Source organism: Rhinolophus sinicus, linkage group LG01 (assembly GCF_036562045.2).
Source record: "Rhinolophus sinicus isolate RSC01 linkage group LG01, ASM3656204v1, whole genome shotgun sequence".
In the NCBI taxonomy this organism is placed as follows: Eukaryota; Metazoa; Chordata; class Mammalia; order Chiroptera; family Rhinolophidae; genus Rhinolophus; species Rhinolophus sinicus.
The window spans coordinates 120,298,712-120,307,221 of record NC_133751.1 but is presented as its reverse complement, the minus strand read 5'-3'; positions in this window follow the sequence as shown (position 1 = coordinate 120,307,221).

Sequence of the window (8,510 nt, the reverse complement as noted above, 5' to 3'; positions counted from 1 at the left end):
TATTCCTTTGAAAACATCTATTTCACTGAATATTTTCTTGTTGACTGGTAACTGGGTTGATGCACTATCTTATATGTTTTTTAAAATAGATTACCTTAATATTAATCTTAGTTGTTTTCATGTTGAAGTCACCCTACTTGGCTGTAGGGTGTACACCCTACAATGTGCTAAAAAGCAAAGATGCCCCTTCTGTCTTTACATGTCACATGGTAGCCAGCACTGTGAACAGCACTCTAGGTATTCACAATCGGTCAAAGAGACCTGAAATAAAATGTCTACCATTTCAGACCGGCTCACTCAGTCTAGACTTGTGCCCCATTCACTGAACATCCGTCTTTCTTTGTCTTTTGGGGAAAGCCTGGACCATTATTTATTGAACTTTTAAAATTTATTATTTATTTACTGTGCCAGGGATTAGGTCCAGAGGTATGACACCAGCGAGAGCATGGTTCTTGCCTTTCACAAGGTCATAGAGTAGTTGGAGAAACAGACATCTAAGCAATTACAAGGCAAAGTGCCTGCTAAATGCTGGGTTGTGGGTACGACCAGTCTTCTGCCGGAGTACAGAGGCACATCCACGTCACTACCGCTGGAGATGGTCATTGTTGAGCTAACAATGGCTGCGAAATACCTGTAAGCAGACCCAAAAGTATGCTCGAGGGTCAAGAGGTGGAACATGATGCTTCCTGGGAAGCGAGAGGGCTTCACTGTGAGCAGCGTGTGCTCAGCAAGGTGGGTCATGTTGAGGGACGAGGTTGAGAGATGGGGGGTGACATACAGAGGGTGCCCACAAAATGAAAAAATGTACACACATTTTAAGAAAGGAGAAAAACTGTATTAAAATTGTAATACTCAATATGTACTGATAACAAAAGATGAATACAAGTCACGTTTGACTTCTGCAATTATAAGAGGTGCTCAAGGTGGTTACCATCAGCGTCCAGACACTTCTGATTATGGCGAACTACTGTTTGAGCAACGTTGACCAAAGTGTCCACTTGTATACATTTTTTTGGCACCCCCGGTATTCTGAAGGACTAAGAAATGTGGATTTTTCTGACTAAAAATCAAAGGAAATGAGATTGAGGAATTATCACATTTAAAGGTCACCAACCACCAGGATGCTTTGGCATTGTTACTTCTTTCCCGAGGTTCCCAATGTTTTTCTTGCTTGGAAAATCCTCTCCAATGACAGGTCTCACCCACCTACCAGGAGCACCCCCTCCTCTCTGCAGACTGCCCCGTCAGCAAGTGGGAAGGGGCCACATTGAGCTGCTGCCCCACATCTCCCCAGGGTGGGGCTCCTGAGGTGAAGGCAGCCACCACCATTGCCCTCCACCAGGCTCGCCCAGCAAATGGTTTTCTCCAGGTCTAATTAAGGATGACTTGATGTCTACACAGGTACACTTAAGTCTTTGTTGGTCTGCTATTGTTTTCACTGAGCGTGACAAAGACTAGAAGCTTTATTCTGGGTGTCTCAGCCAAGTGCCAGAGGGGAAAGAAATTAAAAAAAAAATCACTACTTTTATTCACTAAACATGCCCATTTACTTGTTTTTCTATTTTATTGCATTAGTCATTCCTATAAACCCAGCGTGGTCTGCTTTTTTTTCTCTCTCTCTTCTATGCTAGTAACATTCCAATGCCAGGTAAGCACTCAACCCATGAGACAGACCTAGAACACGTACCAAGAGATGTTGGTTAAAATGCCCACAAACAGCCCCTCTGTCCTCTTCTCCAGGCACGGAAAACCTTTGTCACTCCCTCTTTAGAGCACCTGTGAGAGAGAAATGTGATTGTGGTATCAGTCACTATTATTTTGGTGTATGGTATTGACCACATTTTCTCTTTCTTTAATCCAAAAACCAAAGTTGCCAGATTCAGCAAAAAGTAAGAATAAGACACCCAGTTAAATCTCAATTTCAGATAACCAACAAATAATTGTTTAGTCTTAGTGTGCCCCATACAATATTTGGAACAGACATATTCTAAAATATTATTGAAATCTGGCAAATCTACCACCTACTCAACTCTACAAATAACTACTGAGTGCTATCCAATACCAAGCACTGCTCAGGGTGCTGAGAGTCAGGTATGAATCAGACACGGCATTTCCCCTTAAGTGGTTCAAAGGCTAGGGAAGGTGGAGATAGGTAAACAAGTAATAAAAATAAATCTAGATACTGACAAGACAGCTCACACATATTCACTTATCCAAACACTCGTACATGCATGAACACAAACTATAGATGAATCTCACTTATGAATTTGAATATACATAAAAATGTGTATCAATGAAATGTTAACACATAGAAAAGTATTCAGGACTACAAAAAAAAAAAAAAAAGAGTAATATGCTTCAACCAATTAAGAGTTGACCCTGGAATGCAGAGGGAGTTCAAAATGCAAATATCTACTGATGTAATACATCACAGAAATTTTGTAACACATCAAAAAAGTTAATAATCTCAATAGGTATATCAAGGAACTTGACCAAGTAAATATTTTCTTCTGAAATTAAAAAAAAAAGAAAACACATGTAGTAAAAGCAGGATATACAAGCAAATCCTTAATATGATAAAATACAGAAGCAACATTTATTACTAATTATGAGAACAACAACAAAAAAAGTCTTAGAAAAACAGGAATAGATAAATCCCTGTGTTTGTGTGTCTCAAAGCAAAAGTCAGAATCATACTTAGTGATAACTGATAGAAATGCTTTCTTTAAAGCGAGGAATGACACAAGGATTATTATTATCACAATTATTATTTCATATTTTATTAGGAGTATTAACCATGACAATTGAACAAAAGAAGAAAGAGATACAAATTCTTAAAAGATGGCAAATTTGTTATTTTCAGACAATGTAATTATAGACTGAGAAAATCTAAGATAGGCAGTTAGAAGAATAATTTAACACAGAAGTAAAAAATTAATATGGTGTTGATTAACAAATGGATATCTAAAAATCAACACCTTTTTCTATGCAGAAGCAGAATCACTTAGAAAATACAATAGAATAAAAATGTCCACTAATAATGACGACCAAAGATATAATATCTATAAGCAGACTTAGTTTAACATATGTTCAGGTCCTAAATGAAGAAAACTTTAGAACTAAAGGTCACAAAAATAGTTATGTGTCAATAAAAGATGCATCAGTTTCTTGGACCGAAAACATCGACCTTATAAAGCTGTAAATTTTTAAAAATTAATCTCTCATCTGCAATCTTAATTAAACTATCAAGAATTTTTTTTTGTGGAACTTGACAACGTTGTGCGAAATTCATGTGGAAAAATAAATACCAAAATTTCTGAAAAAGAAGAATAATGAGAAGAGACTAGTTTTACCAGATATTAAAATGTACAGTTACAATAAATAACATTCTTTGGACCTGAGGATAATAATTTTGTGGCAAAAAAAAATCAATGGAATAGAATGGAGAGAACAGAAATAGACACAAATATATGTGGGTATATAGAAGATAAAATGGCATTTAAAGTTAGTTGGAAAAAGAGAGATTCTTTTTAAAAAATAGTTTTGGAAGAATTGGTTGGAAAAAATAAGCTTGATTACTCCTTTTAGCAAAAGATATTGCAGTTGGACCAAAAATCTAAATATATAAAAGCACAGTTACATAAGTTTCAGAAAACAAAAAGTGTAAGAAATCTTTATAAAGCAGATATATAATTCAGAAACCATAAAAGAATAGAATGACAATTAATGATTTAAAAGTTTTAAATGTCTATACGTGAAATTACATAAATGTCAGTAAGCAAAAAAAGAGAAAACAACTGAGGAAAATATTTGTTACACATCTCACAAAGGGATTTTTTAATTAATAAAGAACTCATAAAAATCAATAAGAAAAAGGAATAACAATCTAACCCCCAAAAAAAAAAGTATGAGATTTGTAAAAAGTCAACCAGTAGGAGAAGAGTGAATAATTTCTCATAATATAATAAAATGAACAATAATTTTTATAACATAAATCAAATGATGAAGCAAAAAATAAAAGATTTGATGATGTCTGAAGCTGGCAATTGCATGCGGAAATCCACTTTGCATACTATTGGTGGGCATTTAAGTTGAGATAACCTTTCTAGAGGACAATTTGATAATATCTACCAGAACTAGAGATTTGTGCTTGCTCCCTTTGACTACTAAGGTCACTGGTAGGAATTAATCTTTTAAAGACATGTATATATTTTTAAACATTTGTCAAAATAGATGTGCAAGTTTATTCACTGCAGTATTGTTTGTAATTTCAGGGAAGGAAAGTGGAAACAAACTGCCCATCAAAAGTGGACTGGTTAAAACTCTCATGATATATCTGATGAATATGCAAGAAGTGAAAAAAATGAGGTTTGAGCTGTATGCTGATGGGGGAAGATCTTCAAAAAACCTTATTATATACACATTATATATATATATATATATATATATATATATATATATAATGTATAATGTATAATATATAATATAATATATATACATAAAATATATATACATATATACATATACAGAGAGAGAGAGAGAGAGAGAGATGTGTAGAATATCTACGATATTGGATACTGGTTAATGCATAGTACTTTTTTTGAAAGAACAGAAACTGTTAATAGTATGACCATTGAGAGCTGAGAGTCAGAAATGGGGGCAGATTGCTTTCCATTTTCTGCTTTTCTCTACACTTTAAACTTCGTAAGCAGGCACACGTATCACTTTTCATTTTTCCCTTAAGCCAACTGGAATTATTTGGGGCTGTGTGATTAAAGGTTACTTTTGGTTGTCTTTTTCAGAAAATGATCTCTATTTTTAAAAGGCAGGTGCAGTGTATTTGTGACCAAGTGTGACCATAGCAGTCAATACAATCTCTGCCTGATTATCAAGTTCTGTGATACCCAACGCGACTGAACTCATGACTGCTGCCTTGCCCCAATCCCCGTCTCGGAAGTACAAACTCAAGGTCTCATTTTCTTAGGTTTCCTTCCTCACTTCTGAGCCACCCTCACTCCCCAGCTTCCAACTCAGGTCCTGACACAAATGAAGAATTGCTATGGTTGGATTAACTAGATGCAGTCAAGGCTTCAATGTCTTGCCTCTGCCAGGCTCCTGGGCATCCTTTCTGTGGCCACTAGCGCTGGTCTGGAATCTCCAGTGCTCGAGCAGCGCTGGCCTCCTCCCCGCCTGTCCTCCCTGAATGAGCTGTGCTCTATGCCACCTGTCTTCCCAGGGAGGCCGCACAGCAAGGACTTGGAAATCAGTTTAAATGTAGGTGCAGCCTGTGGCTAGCTGATGACCCTGCTTCACTTCTCCAAGTCTCAGTGCCCTCAACTGTGCAGTGGGGATGATCACATCTTCCTCCTAGCTCTGCTGTAGGTATTCAATGCAATAACATAGCTCCTCAGTCGGGACATATCAAGAAAGGCTAGCTTTCCTTTGCTTTTTATTTCCCTTTCAGTTGTTTTTCCTGCCCTTGTGCTTGGTGGGGAGAGGGGAAGGAAGGCTACTGCTGTGTCACCTCTCAATGTGACACTTAGAGTTATGACACGACTTAGCGATGACAGCCTTCGAGCTATACATCCTGCAGCTCAGGTTGAATTATTTATTAACCTGTCCTCCATGACAAGGGGCCCAACCTAGGGAGCTTCACCGTCCCAGTGGCTGATGGGCTCCTGGAAGCTTTCCTGGGGTGAGCTTGGTGTTTGCCAATCCTTATTTCTTCATCATTTGATTTACAAGACACACGCCTATGACCTGGAGGTCTCTGGGCGCGGGCATCCAAACCGAAAAGAGCCATTAAAGTTCAATCAGACCTGGTGGATAAAGTTCCAAGTCTGCAATAAGCCAGGGGCCTGGAAACTCAAGCTCTCTATTAAGGCGTGTCGCCAGCCCCAGCCTCGTGCGAGTACAGACAGACTGTAATCCTTATTTAGATTCTCTTACCAGAACTGCGTGGCAAGATCTTATTATCATTATTAATGTTAGACAAAATTTAGCTTTCATTTTTCCCCCTTTTGGAATGTTACAGTTTTTCTTAAAGATGATTCAGGAACATACAAAATTTTAAAGCCTGCATTATTTTAAAAGACACAGAAAAAAATGAAGATGGTCTGCAGAGAGGTTATGGATGCAGTCTCTGGAGCCCACACACTGAGGTGTACACCCTAAGTCCACCCCTGAGAAGCAGAGGCAGAGTTTGAATCTTTCTAGCCTTAGTTTTCTCATCTGGAAACTGGGATAATAATGTTCTCTACTTTAGGATTAAATTAGGCAGGAAATGTAAAGCACATAGCAAGGGGCAGGCACACAGCAGACCCACAAGTGATGTTGGGTCTTACTATTATGGGTTGTCATAGGTAGTGATTTAAGTGCGAACTCTAGAGGCAGAGTACCTGGGGTTCAAATCCAGACTCTGCCATTTGCATGACTTTGTCAAGTTACTTAACCTCTCCGTGCCTCAGTTTACTCACCTGGGAAGTAGGAATGATAGTGGTACTTACATCGTATAGTTGCTATGAAAATTAAATTAGTTAACATATATGAAATGCTATTTAAAGCCTAGCATATAATACGTACTATACAAATATTGTGGGTTTTTTTTTAAGTATTGTACTGCTAACAACAAAAACCCAGTTGAAGAAATCCAAAATAGGAAGAAAAACAAAACAGAACAAAACATGCACACAACCAACCTCAATGAAAGAAGATAGAAGACAATGAAATAAAGTCAGAAAACAAATTTTAAAAACAGAAAAATAGAATTGATAAATTAAGATGAAGTGAACACATACAAACATTTAAAAAATGCAAGCCTCTGGTAAGCAAAAAAGGGATATAAGACATAAATAAAATAAGCCACAATGAACACAGGATCCCCAAAACTGAGGCTGGAAATGCCTGCAGTTGGGGATGGACCTAATACAGCCAGGAGCTGCTGGAGTCCTTGCAGGCAGAAGGCTCACTTTGGAGACGCGCAGTCTGTCTCTATGTGGGGCTGTTTCCACCTCTCCCAGCCTGCGTTTCGGCCACCTGGTGCCCACTGTGTTGCCCTGGGCAGAAGCTTGCTTTGTCATCCCCTGTCTCTCTGTGGCTCTCTAAGAAGATCCCTGTTGCACAGACAGAGAAGGGGAGAGATGGCCCTACAAGAGTCAAGAAAGGAACCTCTTCACAGGACGTAAGATTCACATCTTACAGATGTAAGAGGATGGAGAGGCAGTGTGCGCAGGAAGACCCATTACAGTCACTAGCACATATTGAGCACTCCCTCTTGGCCACACACCCATTTAGTCTTCACAGCATCCCCATGTGGAAGGTGCTACTATCACGGCTATTACATAGATGAGGAGACTGAGGCACAAGGAAGTAACTGGCCCGTGGTCTCACAGTTACCGAGCAGAAGGATGGGACGGAGACCTGTATTCTTAACCTCCCTGCTGTGCTGCCCAGTAGGATGGTGGTTGTTTTCAGAGTTGGCCACTTACTAGCAGCCTCAGTTTCTTCATCCTTAAAATGGACGTGATAATACCGACCTCATGGGGGTGTGGGGGGCTTAATGAAATAAGGTAGGTAAAGTTTCTGGTTTACAGTAGGTGTTCCAATGTCATCTTCTCTTCCCAATCCCCCAAACTTACCTTGGAGCATTAGACACTGATACATTAGTTCATACCATATTTGATCACCATTTCTGAAAGACCCATGAGATTTCTGACTCCAAGACTATACCCACAAGGTTTCTGCTGACTAAAATGCCCTTTCCTTCTATTTCCAGGTTCCCAAAAACTGGGCTGTCTCCAAATTTGTGTACCATTTACCCTATGAAATCTTCTCCAGTTGCTGCTAATTGCATAATAAGCAGCTTTGCTTCCTTTTGTGCTTCCTGGGCTGTTTCTGAGCACCCTGGGTCTGGGCTTTGCCACCTAGAAAAGGAGCTGTGTAAGGTATGTTACATTTTGACAGAACACGAGAAACACATAGTTAGTGATATCTGTTATTTTCTTACCACTATTGCTTGGCAAACTCTTTCTCATATTATAGTTACCATTGAACCTGGTTTATTTTCCCTCCCAGAAGAGGGATTAAGGCAGAGGTATTGTTAAATAATGCTTTGTTTGCCCCACAATGCCCAGCACAGCACCTAGAATATAATAGGTGCTCAGTAAATGTGGAAGAGAACAAATATCAAGCTATAGCAAACGCAGCTGGGGAGGTTGACCTGTATTAAAGGAAATAAGGCTCTGTTCACACTTACTGTGTGCTGAGTGTGCACAGTTTGCAAAGTCTCGTGGTAAGTGTTATAGAGCACATTAGGATAAATATATTGGAATGCTCTCTGACCGCCGGGACCAGGAGTCTGATTGGGCCTAAGCAAAAGGGTACAGCACATGGTTTATCAGTTAAGCACAGTGATTCCAAAAGCACTGAGGCCACCCTAAGGAAAGTTGTGAATGAGGTCAAACAGAAAGCAAATCCTACAGCTATTGGGACCTTGCCTTTTTGATCTACTG